General features: G+C 29.9%; 1 pseudogene across 1 annotated transcript; it reads left to right on the top strand.

Annotated features, from left to right (window-relative positions):
- Positions 1–5,882: 5,882 nt before the first annotated feature.
- Positions 5,883–15,246, top strand: LOC111294816 (protein phosphatase 2C 37-like; annotated as a pseudogene). Its single transcript, XR_016327287.1, has 10 exons — positions 5,883–5,993; positions 7,171–7,305; positions 7,412–7,486; positions 10,872–10,991; positions 11,151–11,201; positions 11,314–11,811; positions 11,901–11,989; positions 14,214–14,470; positions 14,559–14,664; positions 14,752–15,246. The product of XR_016327287.1 is annotated as a protein phosphatase 2C 37-like (transcript).
- Positions 15,247–21,399: the final 6,153 nt, after the last annotated feature.

Genomic DNA, 21,399 nt, shown 5'->3' on the forward strand with positions numbered 1-21,399 from the left:
CTATATCTAATGCTCCTTGGTCCCTTTTTAAATTATGTTATGTACCAAAATTATTTTTTTATTCTTTTAAAGATTTAAAACTTTCATGTTTTTATTAGTTTTTAATTTTTTAACATTAAAAATCATAAAAAATTTATTTTTTGAAAAAATAAAAATTTAATATTAAATATATAAAAATTAAAATTTTTTTGTTAAATTCCATAAAAATAAAAAATAAAAATTTTGGGATGAGGGAAATTTTGCCAATTATAAAACTTTTTTTTTAACTTTTAAAATCTAATCCACCATTTTTCATATAGACTATACTACTTTTTTTTTAGATTTTGATAATTTCATTTTTTTATTAAGTAAAATGTTTTTATTTTTCACTTAAGTTTGATATCATAATTAACCCCGCATGTTTTTAATCAAATAAAAAAATACCTTCATTTCCAAATGAATTTAATAAAAAAAAAAGGCTTTCAAAAGTTTTGGCCTTTTAAACAAGAGAAATTACAAGTGAATATTCATGCTTTTTTTGGTAATTCCTTCATCCTTTTTCAGTTGTTAGGTTTAGAATAAAAAAAAGTTATTTTGTATCATGTTTTACAGTGATACATGTTAAGTATGCTTTTACAATTGCTATAATATTATGGATTATCTACATCAAAAAGCCTTGTAAAGTTGTCAAATAGATCATTGATCCACTTAAAAGAAGAAACGTTACTATATCAAGATATTATTGAAATAGTTTATCATAATGAAAGGCATGTCTCTATAAAAGTCATGCCACCAATTCAACATTATGACAAGAAAGCGCTAAGTGTTAAATACCAGCTAGAATACTTTGATTATATGTCTGAACTATAACTGCTTATCTTTGGTATTACCTTAATACGAACAATTGATCATCTCTTTCTTGATATTAGGGCGTAACTCTATATACAATCTTGTTCTATTCTATTTCTAACACTAAGTCGGTTAGGAAAAGCTAAAATAGCTTTCTTCCCATGAATTTATCAAAAGATAGTAGTTCACAACCTTTTACTTCCAGATTTTCTTTTAGTTTACATTCTCCTCTTTCCTTTGTAATTAAAAAGTCTTCTTTTTCTAAGTTAGATTTTCTTTATGAAGTAAATTATCTTCCAGAAAAAAAAAACTTCCAAAATCGTACAAAATCTAAACTCCTTAAAAACTAGAGACAAAACAACCCTTACCCCAGTTGTGTATGATGTTACCAAGTCAATCTTATGATTTCGATTTTTCTCTTTCCTAAGAATTCCACAGAGACTAATAAAAACACATTTCAAAAATCTCAAACCTTACTGACGAAGATGAATATGAAAATAAAAAAAGTGTTTCTCATGCAGAATCAATTTTAAACTGACAGACTGAAAATTCTCTTTAATAGAATGTATACTTGACCAGAATAGAGAACAAGTTGGACTAAGTTAGTCACTATTTTGATCAAAGTCTCATCAATCTTTTGAATATTATTCTTGAAATCCAATCAAGAATTATAACTTTAGATCGAGAACTTAAATACATGGTAGAAACCAACACTGGCTTTACTTATGCTTTAACAGAAAGAGAAAAAAAGATGAAAAGTTTCAAGATTCAACTTGTAAATCTTCAAAATCAGCTTTGTCAGAAATAACAGCAACAATAAACAACTTTCAATTATAATATCTTCATTCCTATCAACACTGAACTGCATGACACTCATTATGAAGCTTATACTCATCCTTATCAACCACACAACCTACCTCGCGTCTAAAACATTTTTTCAGACCATTGTAGTATAAAACCTCCTCTTACATCAACACCTTCATAACCAAGACAATATTTTACCCCAATATTAGATCAACTAAAATAACCTCATTTTAGAACAACTAAGCAATAGATTCATAGATTCAGAGAAAAATAATCAATTGACCAAAAACCTAAGAGAATTGCAAAACAACCACTTCCATAACCTGCAAAACCAAAACCAAACTCAAGTTTTATTGCTACCCCTTCTAACCTTACACTTAAATCGACACCGAAACTAAAACCTCCAATATAATTCATAATTTTTTCCATACCAAAAATCTTTCAAGAAATGCTATAACAAATAGCATAAGAGAACTTCCCTTAATTCTCCATTGAAGATATCTTTCCTACCAAATATGAAACAAAATCTCAGATGGAAAGTATTGAGTCAGATAACTCAGATGATTCAAATGAAACACTTTTTTAGATTTTCATGACGGAACCAACAGTTGAAGTTCTAGAAGATAACCCAAAAGTGCACAATCCTAAAGCCATGGATGCTGAATAACAACCTTCTCCAACATAGATACATGTTCCTCCTTCCACATCAAAGTTATCAGTTTTCACAATTGATGATATTTCTTATTCTAATTGGCTTTCAAGATTCCAAAGGTTCCTAACAGTGGAACTTGTTGAATTAAATTCTAATCTCAATGTTATGATAAACACGATTTTAATTAGATTTATCTCAAGACTAGTTAGAACCCTCAAGAATTTTTGAAATAATATTGGTAAATACAGACAACTACAGTTTCTTCAATGCTTAAAAATCCCAAAAGCTATATTTTAGTTTTTGGTAATATTTTATGGCCAAAAAACTCATAGATTGAAAAAAAAAAATTAGGGAACAATTCCTTCCAGCTAAAATGCTGTTCACTTCATCCAAAAGATCTTGACAAAATTACCAACAATTTTTTCATTATGTTTATATACTTGGTGGATTGATGATGTCAACCTGAAGTAAATTTTTTTTAATTTTGTTTCAAAAAAACTTACTCAACAAATAAAACTTAACTCAATTTAAGATACCTTGATGTCAGAACCATGAACCTTGGGGACATCTACAAAATGATGATAAAAGCCCTTGATAAGATTTACAAAAATCACAAATACATTGCAAACTTGGTGAACAACTCAAAAAAAATTAAAAAGACCATGTTCTTACTCCTCCTCAGGACTATAGATCAAATGTTCTTTGATAACATCATAGGAATCCAATAAGGGTTCCATTTTATTGGTCTAGCATGAACAAGTTCATATTTTATTGTTTCAGGAAGAGGTTCTATCCATGCACTATTAAATCTTGTTTCATAAATATTTTTTTATCATTCTTGAGTTGGTAATTGTATTTTGAAAGGTAATTTTCTCATGAAATATCATCTTAGAGCTCTAGCCAATTTTGTTTAAGAATCTTGTGGTTCATCTCACATATCTGTCTCAAAACTCTAAGTATTCATTAGGATTGTCAAATAAGGAGTCTGACAATAAATAACCTTGTGAGTTATAAATTACCATATAAGAGAAATAATATGGTTCATTTGTCAAACAACTGTAAGATCTATGAAAAATCAAAATGATGTGAGGATCAAAAAAATACTCTAGTGTATCTTTCATAAGTCTCTATCCATTGGATCTAATACGAAATGTGTTAAAACAATTGAAAGAAAAACTTAAGATGTTGATCACAAGGTCAATTTGATTTCTTTTTGGATTGATGGTTGACTGATAAAAAAATAGAGGTATCTTTTAAGCTTTTAAAGTAAGAATTCTACAACAATATAATAAAGGTGACAAATACTATATGAAACAAACAGTTTCTTTTACGAACCAAAGTAGGTCAAAGAATTTGAAGTGGTGAATGAAAGGATATTCTAGGTGTATTCCAAGGGATTGAAATGAGGTGTCTCCAAATCTTTTGAGTATCTTGGATTGGTATTTGAACAGAAGGTGTGAGGTTTTTTTGTCAAGGGATTTGGTTGCAATTAGCCTTAGTAATTCTGGAGGGAGTTTTTCAATTAGGATGTTGAAAAATTCATCAGAAAGGTCTATCATTTTTGTATTCATATATTTGTCTGATTTTATTTTTTTCTTCGATAAAGATTGCCTAGCCAATTTTGTTTAAGAATCTTGTGATTCATCTCACATATCTGTCTCTAAAACTCTAAGTATTCATCATGATGGTCAAATAAAGAGTCTGACAATAAATAACCTTGTGAGCTATAAATTACCGTATAAGGGAAATAATATGGTTCATTTGTCAAACAACTGTAAGATCTATGAAAAATCAAAATGATGTGAGGATCAAAAAATACTATAGTGTATCTTTCATAAGTTTCTATCCATTGGATCTATATGAAATGTGTTTAAACAATTGAAAGAAAAACTTAAAATGTTGATGACATGGTCAATTTGCTTTCTTTTTGGATTGATGGTTGACTGATAAAAAAATGGAGGAATCTTTTAAGCTTTTAAAGTAAGAATTCTATAGCAATATAATAAAGGTGACAAAGTACTATATGAAACAAACAGTTTCTTTTACGAACCAAAGTAGGTTAAAGAATTTGAAGTGGTGAATGAAAGGATATTCTACGTGTATTCCAAGGGATTGAAATGAGGTGTCTCCAAATCTTATGAATATCTTGGATTGATATTTGAACAGAAGGTGTGAGGCTTTTTGGGTAAGAGATTTGGTTGCAATTAGTCATAGTAATTCTAGAGGGAGTTTTTCAATTAGGATGTTGAGAAATTCATCAAAAAGGTCTATCATTTTTGTATTTATAAATTTGTCTGATTCTATTTTTTTCTTTGGTAAAGATTGCCTAGCCAATTTTGTTTAAGAATCTTATGGTTCATCTCACATATCTGTCTCTAAAACTTTAAGTATTCATCATGATGGTCAAATAAGGAGTCTAACAATAAATAACCTTGTGAGCTATAAATTATCATATAAGGGAAATAATATGGTTCATTTGTCAAACAACTGTAAGATCTATGAAAAATCAAAATGATGTGAGGATAAAAAAATACTCTAGTGTATCTTTCATAAGTTTTTATCCATTGGATCTATATGAAATGAGTTTAAACAATTGAAAGAAAAAAATTAAGATGTTGATGACATGGTCAATTTGATTTCTTTTTGGATTGATGGTTGACTGATTAAAATATGAAGGAATCTTTTAACCTTTTAAAGTAAGAATTTTACAGCAATATAATAAAGATGACAAAGTACTATATGAAACAAACAATTTCTTTTACGAACCAAAGTAGGTCAAAGAATTTGAAGTGGTGAATGAAAAGATATTCTAAGTGTATTCCAAGGGATTGAAATGAGGTGTCTCCAAATCTTCTGAGTATCTTGGATTGGTATTTGAATAGAAAGTGTGAGGCTTTTTGCTCAAGGGATTTGGTTGCAATTAGTCTTAATAATTCTGGAAGGAGTTTTTCAATTAGGATGTTGAGAAATTCATCATAAAGGTCTATCATTTTTGTATTCATATATTTGTCTGATTCTATTTTTTTCTTCGATAAAGATTGCCTAGCCAGTTTTGTTTAAGAATCTTGTGATTCATCTCACATATCTATCTTTAAAACTCTAAGTATTCATCATGATGGTCCAATAAGGAGTCTGATAATAAATAACTTTGTGAGCTATAAATTACCGTATCAGGGAAATAATATGGTTCATTTGTGAAACAACTGTAAGATCTATGAAAAATGAAAATGATGTGAGGATCAGAAAATACTCTAGTGTATCTTTCATAAGTTTTTATCCATTGAATCTATACGAAATGTGTTTAAACAATTGAAAGAAAAACTTAAGATGTTGATGACATGGTTAATTTGATTTCTTTTTGGATTGATGGTTGACTGATAAAAAAATGGAGGAATCTTTTAAGCTTTTAAAGTAAGAATTCTACAGCAATATAATAAAGGTGACAAAGTACTATATGAAACAAATAGTTTCTTTTACGAACCAAAGTAGGTCAAAGAATTTGAAGTGGTGAATGAAAGGGTATTTTAGGTGTATTTCAAGGGATTGAAATGAAGTGTTTCCAAATCTTCTGAGTATCTTAGATTGGTATTTGAACAAAATGTGTGAGGCTTTTTGGTCAAGGGATTTGGTTGCAATTAGTCTTAATAATTCTGAAGGGAGTTTTTCAATTAAGATGTTGAGAAATTCATCAAAAAGGTCTATCATTTTTGTATTCATATATTTGTTTGATTCTATTTTTTTCTTTGATAAAGATTGCTGACCAAAATTTGCCACTTGCATTTGTTTATAATATCCTTTTGTCATATGAGGGAATCTTTTAAAACTGAAAATGAACATATCACCAATTAAATAGATGTCAAATCATTGTTAAAAGTGAAACAATTTTTATTCCTTTAAGAAATGTTCGGTCTCCAAAATATAAAATGAATGTCATTTCTTAAAAGCCATACATAGTAAATCATGAAAGAAAGAAAACAAATCAGCAATTTCTTAGTTAAAAATTATTCAAAAGTTAAACATCATAAATATAGAAAGAAGTGTTTAAGTGTATAGATTGATACTTTTGTTTACTATTTTGTTTTATTTTCTATTAAAAAAATTAAATAACAAAATCATCAATCAAATATAATTCAAATTATTTTTTAACCTTTTTAACAGTTAGAGTGTGAGTTTGCAAGATCAATAAAATTTATCAAATTGTAAATCCTCTAAAATCTTAATTAATTAATAATAGATATAGTTACACTTGATTAAGATCAAGTATAATTTGTGTAAAATCGCATTATAACATTTTTATACTAATAATTCATGCATTTGCGCTTTTCGCACAAAGGAAAGGAGTGGGAAATAGGTACCTGTTCATATTGCAAAGACGGCAAATTATAAAATTTTTCCAAAGCCAGGCGAACGGGCGAAACGTGTTATAGCGCGAGCAAGGAGGGGGCGGGGTAGAAATGTCAATGGCAAAGTATGCTAGGTTAAAACATTTCCATTCTTAATCTTTAAATTTTTATATTATAATTCTATTTTCTTCTTCGATCGTGTAAATATTTAATAAATACAGATAATTTTAATATTTTATAATTTTTTTAAAAAATAAAACTTAAATTTATTTAAAAATTTTTTTTTTCTCAATATATAATTTTAATATATATAATATTATATATTTTTAAATAAAAATATATTAATTATAATTAATTTAAAATAAAATTTTATATTATTTACAAAAAAATTATTTATTAAATATATATAAATAAATATATAAAATAATACAATATTATCCATTCCCATTTTTATATCAAATAAAAATTAAAATCGTCCACGTTATCATTTCCATCTGTAAAATTCAAAACTGATCCTCGTCCTTATTCTGATTAAAAATTCAGATTCATATCAATATGGGTAAGATTGACGTAAGAAGGTGCGCGGCTTCGGTCCACGTCAGTAGGACAGGTGTCGATGTTGGGTTTAGGGAAGCTTCGGATATTAGGCGATCGAGGTTGACATGTGGTCCCACACGTGTTCTAATTTTCATCTGTTGCGTAGACGGTTTCGCTGTGGGAAAAAGAACCTCGCAGAATTTAATAAAACGAACATATTTTAGATTAATTATTTTCCTGATCGCAGCCCCTGGATCGTAAACTCACTCTCCTTCCATTGCTAAATGCTGATTTAAAACAAAATTACAACAGTGGTACCATGGTATTAATATTTATGTGAGAAAACTTTTTATTATTTTTACATAAATGATTAAAGACATTTGACCAAAAAGTTAAAAATATTTTTAAATTTTATTTAAAATTTATTTTTTGAATAATTTTAAGAATATATTTTTATATTGATTTTGTATATTAATTTTTTTTAGAATTATTTCAAAAAATTAAACACTTAATTGACAAAAAAAAAAGAGAATTTATCGTTTTACTAACTAAACTAAGAATTGAAGATTTGATTCACACATGAATAAGAATTGAAATATAAAAACTTGGCAAGATATAGATTTTTTTTTTACATTCATATAATGACTTTTTTTTTTTCTATAAGCAACCATTTTGGTGAAAATATTTTTATATTGATTTTTTTTTCTTACTTCTGATCATAAATTTTAAAAGCAATAATGATAAAAACTCAAAAAAAAATTTTTTTTTCAAAAGTATTAAAAATTTTAAAATAAGCGTGTTACAACATTAGACAAAAAAAAATACTTAAAAATATAATTTTATATGTCTCAAGGTCTAGTAATTATAATTTATTATGAAAAGTCAAAATACAAAAAAGCAAAGAAAGATTTTCGTGAAATCATATTACATATCATATATAATATTATATTATAATATATAAAATTATTAAATAAAATGTGCTGATATAAACGTTTATATGAATAGTTTTTTTTTTATGATAGTTAGGATAATATTTAAATTATATTATTTATCAAGTAACTCTATCAAATAAATTATTTAAATTTAATATGTTTGAATAATTAATTTAAATTCAAATCAAAATCTATAAAAATATTTAAAATTCTACATAAATTTTAAATTCAAATATATTAAATTATAAATTACTTTTTTTTTTAAATTTAATCATAATTCCATATATATATATAAGCTTCATAAACTGTTATCAGCTATCAAATAATTTTATTTAATAAATTATATAAATTTAATATTTTTGGATAAATATTTAAATTCAAATTAAATTCTATCAAAAAATAAAAATTTTACATAAATTTTAAATTTAAATATATTAAATCATAATTTATCTTTTCTTTTCAAATTGAATCATAGCTCTCTCTCTCTCTCTCTCTCTATATATATATATATACATATATATATATGTATATATGTGTGTTAACCTTAATAACTTTTTATCTACTGAAATCAAGATCTCAAAATAAAAATAAAAAGCTCATAAAGTAAGTGCTTCACCCTCTAACCAATGTAATTTTATTTGTTATTATGAGAATTAAAAATTAAAAAAATACAATCTTTTTTTACTTGATTATGGTTTACCGGTTGTGATGGTCTTTGATTGGTTTTTTATTTTTTTTATTTTTTTGTAGTATTGATTTTTGTTTTTTTAGATTTCAATAATGAAAAGAAAATGACTGCACATTTGGATTGGTTTCAACTAAGTAATAGATATAGTTCATTACTTTTTTTCATATTTTATTTCTGTTTTTTATTTTTTCCTCTTTTTTTGTTTCTTCAAACCTTTTATTTGGTTTTATTTGCATTATATGATATATACATTTAGATTTGATTTATTCTAAAAAAATTGGTTCATATGTTTTTATATATATTTAGTTAAATTGGATATATGCTATGCAAAAATATAAGAGATGTAAATTATATTTGCATTCTCAATTTGTATATTTGGAGTATATTATAATAAAAAATAATTATGTATGTTAAAGTATATATGTAAAAAACAAGAACTAATAAAAAGCAAATAGTTATGAACAAATTAATAATTATGCTTTGTAGTTCAATCAAATACATATAAAAGAAATTATTATTATTATTATTTGATTTTTTTGTTGAGCTTTATAAGATTTAATAGTTTTAAGAATATTACGCTAATATAAATATCTTTCACAATTTAATCAAATGATATATTTTTTATATATCTATATCAACATATAAACAATTATTAACATTGACTATTTTTTTTTTTAATAAGCCAAAGTAAAATTTTATTAAAAATAGTAAAATAATTATAAATATCTAACCATAATTAAGAATATAATAAAGTACAAAAATAATATAAACCTTAAAGAAATTATACTAATATTACGTGAAGAATCCAAAAGCATGGATAATAATAGTCATAACACTCAAAATAACATATTAACCAACAATAAAAATCTTTATTATTTAAAATTGAACTTTTCTTTTTTGATCGAATAAGAAAAAAAGAATGGCAAAAATTTTATTATTTAGTAAATGAATTAAAAAAATAATTTTTTATGAAAAAGAAAAGAATTTTATAATTCTTTTGAATTTTAACAAAAGCTTTTACTTTGAAAGAGTATTACAATATGTATAAACTGTTACTTAATTGCACCTTGAACTTTATTAATGTATATATAATAAATCAATAAAAATTTACATGCTCTTTTATTAAAGTAAAACAAAAAATTAAGGGTAATAAAAAAAATTTTTAATTATGGAAATTAATAAAAAATTCCCATGGCGTGGGTTGAAGAACTAGTATATATAAATTGTTCACTCTGCACGGCAGGGCTATAAAAATAAAAAAAAGTATGTAAATATATTTGTGTGTTATTTGTATAAAGTTTTTCTTTATCATAAATTCAGTGGGGCATTCATTTACTATTAACGAAAACTAAATTTGTTGTTTCTCTAAAAAACATACTATAGTAGCTAAAAATAATTAAGGTCAATTGTCAAATTCACAGTTGTATTTTGGCTAACTATTAAATTGTGTTATAGTGTTAAGAGATATTTTTTTTTTTTATTGTCAGTAAATTTTTAAATTTTACAAGTGAAATTAATAGTATAACAATTATTTTTTAAGATATATTTAAAATTATAATAAAATTAATTAAAAATAGATATATTAATATTTTAATTTTATTTATGAAATTAAAATATTATACTAATGGAGTATCAAATACTAATACAATTGATTTTTATCATTCCATTTATATTTTGTTGCTTTTTTACATGAAATAACAGAAAGTGATAAAATTTTATACTTTTGATGTTAACAAAATATTTTTTGAAATATTTGAGTTTCGTTATTTTATTAAACTAATTTATTTTTTATTTAAAAATGCTGTGATAAATTTAATAAATTTGAAGTATAATAAAACATTTTAACATTAAATTATAACACTAGACATTTTACCTTTAAATTCTTAATTAAAATCTAATAAGCAAAGTAAATGGTGGTGATCTACGCCACTCTAAAAAAGCGTGTGGAGAGGCGGATCGAGCACAGTATTTCACGATCCCGCCACGTGGGGATATCTTCGTGACAGTTTTCCTTTTAAGAATATTCTTTAAAAAATAAAAAACCAAAATATTTTTTAAAAAAATTTAATTGAAAAAGCGATTAACAGGAAAACAAGACTGGCAAAGCGGGGCCGTCCTCCTTCTCTCATGTGTGTCAGCAAAAGGCCGGTTGTTTCAAGAATTCGTGTTATCCAATAATTGGTCCACGTATCCCACAGCATTCAAAAGTTACTCACACGTGTCATTTTTAAGCAATTTGATCAAATGGACGGTGCCTGATTAACTTCTTTTATTCAGTAAATCGACGTCACACCCACTGTATATGTCGGGTCCCCTTGCCCGAACAGAATCGGTCATCCTGCCCTTGCTTTTGGTGTGGCCCCCAGGTGAAATTGGAGTTCTCAGTACAAAAGCTTCCATCCCAGGCCTTTATATGGGTCCTTTCTTGTCAATCTGAAAAAAAAAAATCTTTGATTTTGCAACAAAGGTTGTTTTACAGCGAATAACGCTTTCATTTTTTTTTTTTTTTTTTGTGAAGAAGAAGAGTAATTCGGTAATCGAAGGGCTGGAATTTGCGGTGGAGTTGTTGGAGAAAGTGAGGCGGCGGCTACGGTTGAACCAACCGCAAGAGCTTCTTGCCGTAGCAGAATGGAGCTTTGTCCGTTTAAGTTAGTAGCCGACGCCGCCGTTTAACCACCCTTAGAAAACGGCCGTAAACTCCAGAAGCTCCCTCTCGATCTCTTCCTACCGGCTTCTCCTTGGGACTGTGATAACGTGGTTCAGAACTCGGATACTAACAAGCTTAAGAAAGATCACGAATTTAACGGAGGCCTAATTTCTTATGGAACAGTAAAATTAGAGCCGGAAAATTCCGTAGAAGGAGAAAAGGAATGGCCGAAGTTTGGAATGACTTCCGTTTGTGGAAGGAGACGAGATATGGAAGACGCTGTTTCGATTCACCCCTCGTTTTGTAAACAAAGCTGTCAAGTTCAAAATTCATCGGATATTCACTTTTTCGGAGTCTTCGACGGCCATGGCTGTTCTCATGTACTAAAAAGAATCTTGAAAATATTTCACAAATTTAATTTTATTAATAAACTAATTGATTGAATTATAACTGGCTTCTCTTCTTTTAGGTTGCGATGAAGTGTAGAGATCGGTTTTCATGAGATAGTGAAAGAAGAAATCGAAGCGTGCGTAGTGTTAGGAAAATCAATATATTCACGTAATATAAAATAGTAAGTTTAATAAAAATAAAAGTATATAAATATATTTATTTTGATCTAACTCAAAATGACCTACTTCAAATCTAATTTACTATCAAATAAATTTTTATAATTGTGAGACTTTTGAAATGAGAAAAATCATAAAAAATTTTTTACTCAAAATTTAACCAAAAATCTAATTACACCATTTAATAACCTATTCACTTGTTATTCTCTTTATGTCTAACTCTCTAGGACTACCAAACTAAAATTAAAACATCTTATTTATAAGGATGAAACCGCTTATACATTTACTAAACTCTCAATGTGAGATACAAAGTAAACTTAAAACTCTTATAACTTTCGATATGAGATTATGAGATTCAAGGTAAATCTCAACAAATTCTCTCTTGACTTGAATCTCCAAACACTTCAACAGTATCTGTAAAGCTGACACGCTTATCTTTCTTCTTTTCTTTCATCATAAGAATCCTAGCAACTGAGTCTCCATCAAACATATACAAGTGATTTTTGACCTTATTCCCTTGTAAAATTACATTATCATTCTTGTACACTTTCAATGAATCATTATTACCATAGTATGTGTATCCTTGAGAAGCTAACTCACCCAAAGTAATTAAATTGTAGCTAAAACTCGATACATACCTTACATGACGAAGCGTCCTAATAACACCATTGCGAGATCTAAGGCGAATACTCCCAATGCATTGAATCTACACCTTTTATTTATTAGCAACCATAATATCTCTATACTTTTCATTCTCATCCAATTTCACAAAGTAACTTATATCATTGTAAACATGAACTGTAGCAGCTGAATCTAAAACCTAACCTTTATCACCTTTTAAAATCTTAATCTCATCTACACAAGTCATCAAAACATCATCATCATCAAACACAATAGCAATAGTATCACTCTTTCTTTCACCTAATTTTTTCTCATCATTCATCATTTTGAAAAGCAGTCATATCCTTTTTCAGCTTTCTGCAACGCACTTGGATATGTCCTTTTTCATCACAATAATAACATTCTATATCACTGTAATATCTGTCTCTTGACTTTAATTTTTCTCTTAATCTATTAATTTTCTTTTGAGTCCTTCCTCGATCAAAATCCTCTACAGCTAATGTACTTTTGATGAGTTCTGAGCTTTCATAAACCTTTCGTTCTCACGCAACAAGACAATCACATCATCCAACTTCAAAGTAAACCTACCTACCAACAAAGTCTGAACTAAAGGCCTATAAGATTTGGGCAAAGATGACAGTAAAATTAAAGCATTCTCTTCATTTTTTAACTCATCAACAGAAATTGCCAACAATTGAGAAATTAATCTATTAAACTCATTCAGGTGATTATGAAGACTCGTACATTCTTTCATCTTCAGAGAATACAGATCCATCTTCAAACATAATTTATTAGTCAAAGACTTTGAAGCATAAATACTCTCAAGCTTATCCTATAAACTCTTTGGAGTACTTTCAGTTAACGCACTGTACTTTACTTCTGGAGCTAGCACTAATCTAATAATACTAATAGCTTTTTTCTGAATCTTATTTCAATTACGTCAGACATTCCTTTAGGCTTACTACTCTCTAATGTCTTATCTAACCTTTATTGTACTAACAGATCTTGAATCATACTTTGTCATAACATGAAATTACTATTTTCATCAAATAACGAAATTTCAAACCTAGGCATAAGCATACTAGATATACCTTCTTCAGACATCTTCAAACACTGCTTCATGATCTCTTAGGTCCATGAACCTTAAACCTTGAACCTAACTCTGATATCACTTGTTAGAAAAATCAACACACACACGTAGCATCCACACACAAAATAGTAAGCTCAAATCAAGAATAAGAACACATAAATATATTTGTTTCGGCTCAACTCAAAATGGCATACTTCAAACCTAATCCACTATCAAATAAATCTTTATAATTATGAGACTTTTGGAATGAAAAAGGTCACCAAAAACTTCTTACTCAAAATTTAACCCAAAACCCAATTACATCCTTTAATAGCCTACTCACTTGCTATTCTCTTGATGTCTAACTCTCTAGGATTATCAAATCAAAACTAAAATATCTTATTTATAATGGTGAAACCCTCGTACTTTTACGGAACTCTCGATGTGATATATAAGGTAAACTCAAAATTTTTATAATTTTTGATGTGAGATTATGAAATTTAAGACAAATCCCAACACGGATAAGGAAAGGCTGTGAAGTGGAAGCAGACGATCGAGACAAGCTTTGAAAGGATGGATAAAGAAGTTCAAGAATGGACATTGGGAGCCAATGAAAGTTCGAATTGCCGGTGCGAACTTCAAACTCCACACTGCGATGCTGTTGGATCCACCGCAGTGGTTGCTCTTGTCAACCCGGATAAAATCATTATCGCCAACTGCGGTGATTCCCACTCTGTCTTATGTCGGGACGGCGTCGCTTTCCCCCTCTCCGACGATCACAAGGTGAGAGATTTTACTTTCTATTTTAATTTAATTTCACGTACGTCCGCTGAAATTAAAAAAAAAAAATTATTAATTTACTTTATTGCAGCCGGATCGACCCGATGAATTGCTCCGAATCCAAGAAGCTGGTGGCCGAGTAATTTACTGGGATGGCCCTCGGGTTCTCGGCTTTTTAGCCATGTCTACTGCAATTGGTAAGCTTTAAAACAAAATTTCATTTTTCTTAACAATTTTTATTTTTAAAAAATTAGTATCTAATTTTTTGCTTCATTAATCGCCAGGTGATAATTATTTGAAACCTTTCGTTATGCCAGATTCTGAGGTGACAATAACGGAGAGAAAAGGAGGAGATGATTGTTTGATACTGGCGAGCGATGGATTGTGGGATGTGGTGACGAATGATACGGCATGTGGGGTGGCGCGTATGTGCTTACAATCTCAAAGGCCGCCATCGCCACCAGGATCACCTGGTAGTGACGCGGCGGTGAAAGGTGGAGCAGCCGAGAGTTATGATAACGCGTGTTGGGGTGCTTCCATTTTGTTAACGAAGTTGGCGTTGGCTAGGAATAAAATGGATAATGTTGGCGTTGTTGTCGTTTATTTGAAGAAAAATCAGAAGCAGCTATAATTAAAAGACTAATATTTAACTTTAAACAATTATTAAATCAAGAAAATATGATTTTTTCTTTTTTTTTGAAATTGTGAGATGTAGCGTTTCAATTCCTTCTTGACGGGGAAATTGAATGAAAGGACACGAAAAGAAAATATTGGTTTTATGATTTGATTTATTTATTTATTTATTTTTTTTAATGTTTTTATCTAACAAAGATCATAATAGATCGAAACGAAATGAGTTTTTATTCATTCGAATCTAATCTTATTTTACATCTTTAATATTTGATTTAATTTTTGTATATTATTTTTATGTTGGAAATTGATTCAATTTAATATTATATAAATTTATAATTAATTTGATTTGAAATTGATAAAATATTATTTTAATATAAAATATTATTTTTAAATATAAATATAAAATTAAATAAATATAAAAAATATATAAATATAAAATTAAATAATTAATTAAAAATTATTTATATATTTTTTGGGTGAGGATGGATTTATTTAAAATTTGATTTTAATTTTTTTTAAGATTCAATTTGATTTAAAATTTAATTTTTTTTATTTGATTTTAAAAAAAAATCGATATTATAAAATTAGATCCGACCGAAATTCAAAGATTGAATTGCCAAGTTTCTTAAAGAATTTTCTATTAATGATTACTTGTAAAATCCGAGAGGATTTTATTTGTTCTTGAAACCAAAATTGGTTTTTCCTTTTTCTTTTAGTTATTTATAATGTGCAATTTCAAAATACTATGGTAATTATGAGGTTGAACTTGAACTAAAAAGAAATCATATATAATATTTTAGAATACATAGAAATTTGATAAAATATATTATTTTATGTAAACGTTTATGTAGATGATTTATATTTCAAATACATAAAAAATTGTTTAAAAATTTTATTTACGTCAATATATACTTAAATAATTTTTAAACTGTTATTAATAAAATTTAATTTAGATTTTTTTTAATTTTTAATGAATTTCTAAATAATTTATACAATATATTTTTGAATTTAAAAATCTCAAACATAATGATATTTTATCATTTAAAATGAATTTTTTAATAATCTAAATATATATCTTTTTAAATCTAAAAATTTTGAATGTAGTGATATATCTTTTTAAATCTAAATATACATATCCTATTTGAGATATATTTTTCTTTTTAAAAAGATATGCTCTTTTAAATTTAAAAATATCTCAAATAGGATTCAAATTCAAATATCAAAAGTTAGATTAACAAACAAAAAATTTGTTAAATAACATTTCAACCAATTTAGACTTTGGGTTATGAAATGGATAAAACTACCTATTTAGATTCAATATTGAATTCAAACAAATAGATTAAATTGTAATAAAATTTAAATTTTAACAAATTCATTTTATTTGATTTGAATTTTATCTATTTAGAGATTTTATTTTAAATTTAAATTTCTCAAAAAATATATTTACCTTCGTAAATTTCTTTATGATTCTTTAGTTTTATTTTTTCTAATTCAAAAACATAAATATCACTTATTATGTTATATTTAAATTCAAAAGATATTTATCAATTTAAAAGTTATCTATATATCTTAATTATCATCCAACATCTATATATGGTTTGAGGTGCATAGTTTTTTTTATTCAATTTGCAACTTTTCATAATTTTGTTTTTATACATAAATAATAAAATTCTTTTTTTTTTCTTTTGACACACATTTATTAACTTTTTTTTTCAAAAATTATTTAAAGATCACAAGTAAAATTATGTAAATACTACTATTACGATTTAATTCATTATTCAAATATGCTATAGGAGTGCTAGGCATGTTGTATAGGTGTGCAGATTGGTGTCTAACCATAAGTGCAGGGCATACTGAGCCAATGTATAGATTGGTGCGTGATAGCGTGTGTGCTAGTGTGCTGTGCTAACAGACAGGTGTGTTGGCTCATTGGGACTAGGATCGGATCACTAGAGTGTGCAGAAGGTTAAGGTAACCTTTTTGTCTTTCTGCATTCATGACTAACAATGTTTTAGGGGCTGTGACATGGCTAAGGAAAACCAGATCGAAGGCCAGACCAAGGGCCTTGATGAGCGCCTACCTATAAGCAAGGCAAGGGAAGCTGGATCGAGAGACATGGTGATGTCCCTGCACACCCAATTGTAAAAGTTCGAGGTGACAATTGTTGATTTGAATGATAGGTTTGAAGATAGGGAAAGATCATTGAACGAGGCATTAGAAGTACTTATGTAGTAAAACGAGGCATTGAAGGCCATGGTGTCAACCTTACGAGAGAAGCTGGCAAGGTTTAGGGTTTATCACACTATATTTCGAGCTATCGTAGTTGTTGGTGTGGGCTTAAGACCTAGGGTAGCGATGCCTAAGCATTTTTTATATAATTGGAAGCCAAATGTAAAGATTGTGCTACAATAGAGTGGCATGCAGGAGTTAAGTTGGGCCAATGTTGCTATAAAATTGAAGACTTAGGTTGAGTGCACCAAGTCTCCAAGGCCTAAGGGAAATGGCCAGAGTGGGAGAGACACTAGTGTTTGTTCTTCAAAAGAGGAAGGGGCTATAGGAAAGCTTAGATTTCACAAGGCCAAAAGTGCTACTAGCAAGGCCAAGGAAAAGAAGCCTTGGAGTTACTTTTTGTGTGGTGGTCAGCATAAGGTCAAGAAATGTACAAGCCATACAGGTTTTCAACCATCAACTGGGTAAATGAGTTATTTATATGCAACAATTGTAGCAGTGATGGGCATCAGGACCCCAAGGTGATGCAGCTTGATGCTTTTCAATTCTGTCCAAATTGTAGAACTTCTCTAAGAGATAAGGGCAAAGTGGCAATAGAGTGCCACAGCATGAGTTCCAAGGTGTAGCTAAATCCTTCCAACACAAGTGTGCAGCACACAACTCAAAGGATATAAAGGATACATTGAGTGTGCAGGCAAAAATGACCAATATGGTGTAGGACTGATGATACTAAGGAGAACAGCCAGTAGAGTACATGTTCGAGTATAAGACTGACACATGGTAAATCTGGTTCAAAGGGTAAAAGGAAAAGAGCATATGAGTGCTCAATCCAAGCACAACATCCCTCTAGCAATGAAGGCAATGCTAGAATGAATGGGGGAAAATGTCATGGTCCACGGGGAGGACCAAACCCAATAGTTCTCACTGAGGTAGGAAACAGTTCTAAGGCAACCAAGATGAAGTCAGAAAGTAAGGAAGACCAAGCCCAAAGGTGCAGTGGAGGTCCTAAGGATAGTACCATGACCCAGAATGAGTGCATGGACACTGAAATGAGCTCAGGCCAAGGGTTCAATTTGATTACTTTCAGACATATTGAGGTGTAGACACAGTAGTAAGCCCAGGCATAGGCAAAATTGAACTAGGCACAGGCCTATGGAGGGGCCCTATGTAGGCACTACTGAAGAAAGAGTCCAAGCTGGTTCAAACTATTTTTTGATAAAGTCCATGTAAAATTAAAACTCTCTAGTTGTAATCCTTTATAATTTTTTATATATGTTAGACTCTTTGTAAGCCCTAGGATAGGAACTATCTTAGCTATTAATTTAAGAGAGCCTTAGTAATAAATAGAAGGTGCCCCTACCCTCATTGTACACACACCACAAGTTGAGTAATACAAGTTTACTCTCGTCTATCTCTATTGTTCTCTTTAGCTTTCCATTAAATAGTTTATGTGCAACCTTGTCTAGCAGTAGCTTAGGGTGGTGTCTTTGGTGATTCTAATGTTCATGTATCAATCTGATTGAAGTCTGATCTAAGATACCAAATGAGTCCATTTTTGGGTCTTGGAGCCACACAAGTTAGAGCTTGAGTCTCGACCTATGACACATGGGCTTGGCTAGGCCAAGGCATTTTTATGGTCAATGAGAAGGGACCACGAAACCGTCAAATACCTAAGAGACTTGGCTAGGCTAAGTCCATGACTACAGCTTCTTCATACACCTTCCCAAAAAGCCATTACCCAATTCAGGCACTTGGTCTAGGGTCTATGGTAGCATTAATCGTAGGCACGGGCTTTAGCTCAACTCTCTCTTTTCACATGCATGCCAATCGATGAGGTCATAGGCACCTACAGGTCATCAGAGTAAGTAGTCATCAAATAAAATGGCTAAAAGGAATGCACAACCAAGATGTACCCAATAATAGGCCCATCACACACATTTACTCCCCTACGAGAAAGAGAAGAGGTGGAAGGACTACCACCCCTTAAAGAGCATGATAGATTTTATAGATATGCTAGCAGTAGACATTAAAGTATCTTAAATAAAGACATATTTTTCAAATAGGCATATCTTGCACTAAAGGTTTGTAGATGTCGATGGTGGTCGAAGAATGTGCTTACACCAAGGGCTATCTTCTACTGATGTTGATTAAGGCATATGTCCTTACCAATTCTAGATAGTGCCGATGCTGATCAAGGCATGCATGTACTGATGGTGGTCAAGGTAAGTGCTTGTATAAAAAGCCAACTTATACTAATAGTAGTCGAGATAAGTGCTCGTACCAAAGGCTAGCTTGAGTTGATGGTGGTTAAGGCATGTGTCTGTGTTACACCATGGGTAGGCACACCAAACGCACAGGTCCAAGCACTAGAGGTTAAGGCTAGAGTCCCAAGGACATTGGTAGGGGTTTGTGCACTAGGCCTTAGAGAAGGGTTCAGACCAATCGCACAGCATGCAGGCCTACCCACATAGCTAGGGCCAAGTCCACAAGAGGCCCATAAGATGCTCATACCACACCTAAGAGGGCCTAAGGGAGTCAATGCACACCAAAATCTTCCAAAATCAGTTAGGATTGGTAGGAGCTTTTGGTAGGATCTTATTGACCCTGAAAATTAGGATAAGCCTTTTGTATTAATGTGTAATCCCTAATTTTTAAGAGATATTGTAATCTTTTGATTTTAAAAGTTAGCCATAAGTATAGCTTGGGGCCTTAACTATAAATAAAGGGTCTTTTAACCTTCATTTGTACATCATTAGACATTTTGCTTCAGTAATATATAGTGTAAATTCCAATAATTCTCTAACTCTCTCAAACTTGCACATTCTATCCTTTCAATTGTTTTAGTGCCCACACACTTGTGTTTTAGGCTGACTTAGGCTAAAAAAAAAATGATTCTAAACCTAAGACCACATGAATTCTAAGTCTTAGGTTAAAGCCCATGACAGGTGATATTAGAGCAGGTTTGGTTTAGGTTCTACTTATGTTTGTGTGCAAGTTAGATCACAGTCGAGGAGATGGCATCCCAGAGTGATGTTGCTAAGCAATAACCAGAGGCCCAAGAGCAAGGCTGCGAAAAGGGCAAGAAAGCCAATTTGAGAGATATTTGGTTTACCATGAATGGGAGGTGATCCAAGATAGAAGTGACTATAGGCAATGTGAAGGATAAGCTTGACGATGTGGAAACTCATGTTAAAATGCTAAACTTTATGAAGAAGAAGCTCAAGGGTGAGTTATAAGCTACTATTAATAAAGGCCCTGACATGATGGCCTAGAGGAATGAAGTCTTGGAAGCCCAAGTGAAGACCATGTGCAATGAGATGAAGGCCATGCGTGGAAAAATGAAAGAGCTTAGGGGTGAGCTTATTGCTTACAAGACTATCATTAAGAATGGCATGTTTGCTTAATGACAGTTTTGTTGGAGTGTCTAAAACCTATGTGAAAATTCCTAAGCCCAAAGAGTTCAAGAGGACAAGGGCAACCAAGGAAGTAGATAACTACTTATGATGGATGGAGCAATATTTTTAGGTTATGGGCATGCAAGATGATGTTACCAAAGTAAACACCACTTCAATGTATCTTATTGATGTTACCTTATTATGGTAGAGGTACAGGTGTAATGATGTCTAGTACGGGGATGCCATAATTGAAACATGAAAAGAGTTCCAAAAAAAGTTCAGGGAGTAGTTTGACCTAGAGTACACCAATGATGAGGCATAGGTAAAGTTATGTAGGCTTAGCCAGTAAGGGGATGTGAAGGAGTATATCCAAAAATTCTTTAAACTGATGCTTCAGATTTTAGATTTGAGTGAGATAGAGGGTTTATTTACCTTCATAGATAGGCTAAAGCCATGGGTGAAGCATGAGCTACAACAAAAGGAAGTTCATGACTTAGCTGAAGCCATGACTACTGTTGAGTCTTTGGTGGAGCTTAAACCACAAAACAAGTTTGAGTCTTCCAAGCCTAAGGGAAAGGGTAAGGATAAGAGGGATTGAGAGAGACAGTCCAAGGGAAAAGATTGTGACTACTAGTCCAAATATAAGGATCAAGACCGTTCGAACAAATATGGTGA

Source organism: Durio zibethinus, chromosome 14 (genome assembly GCF_047325235.1).
Source record: "Durio zibethinus cultivar Kanyao isolate XHJ-2024 chromosome 14, ASM4732523v1, whole genome shotgun sequence".
NCBI classification, from domain to species: Eukaryota; Viridiplantae; Streptophyta; class Magnoliopsida; order Malvales; family Malvaceae; genus Durio; species Durio zibethinus.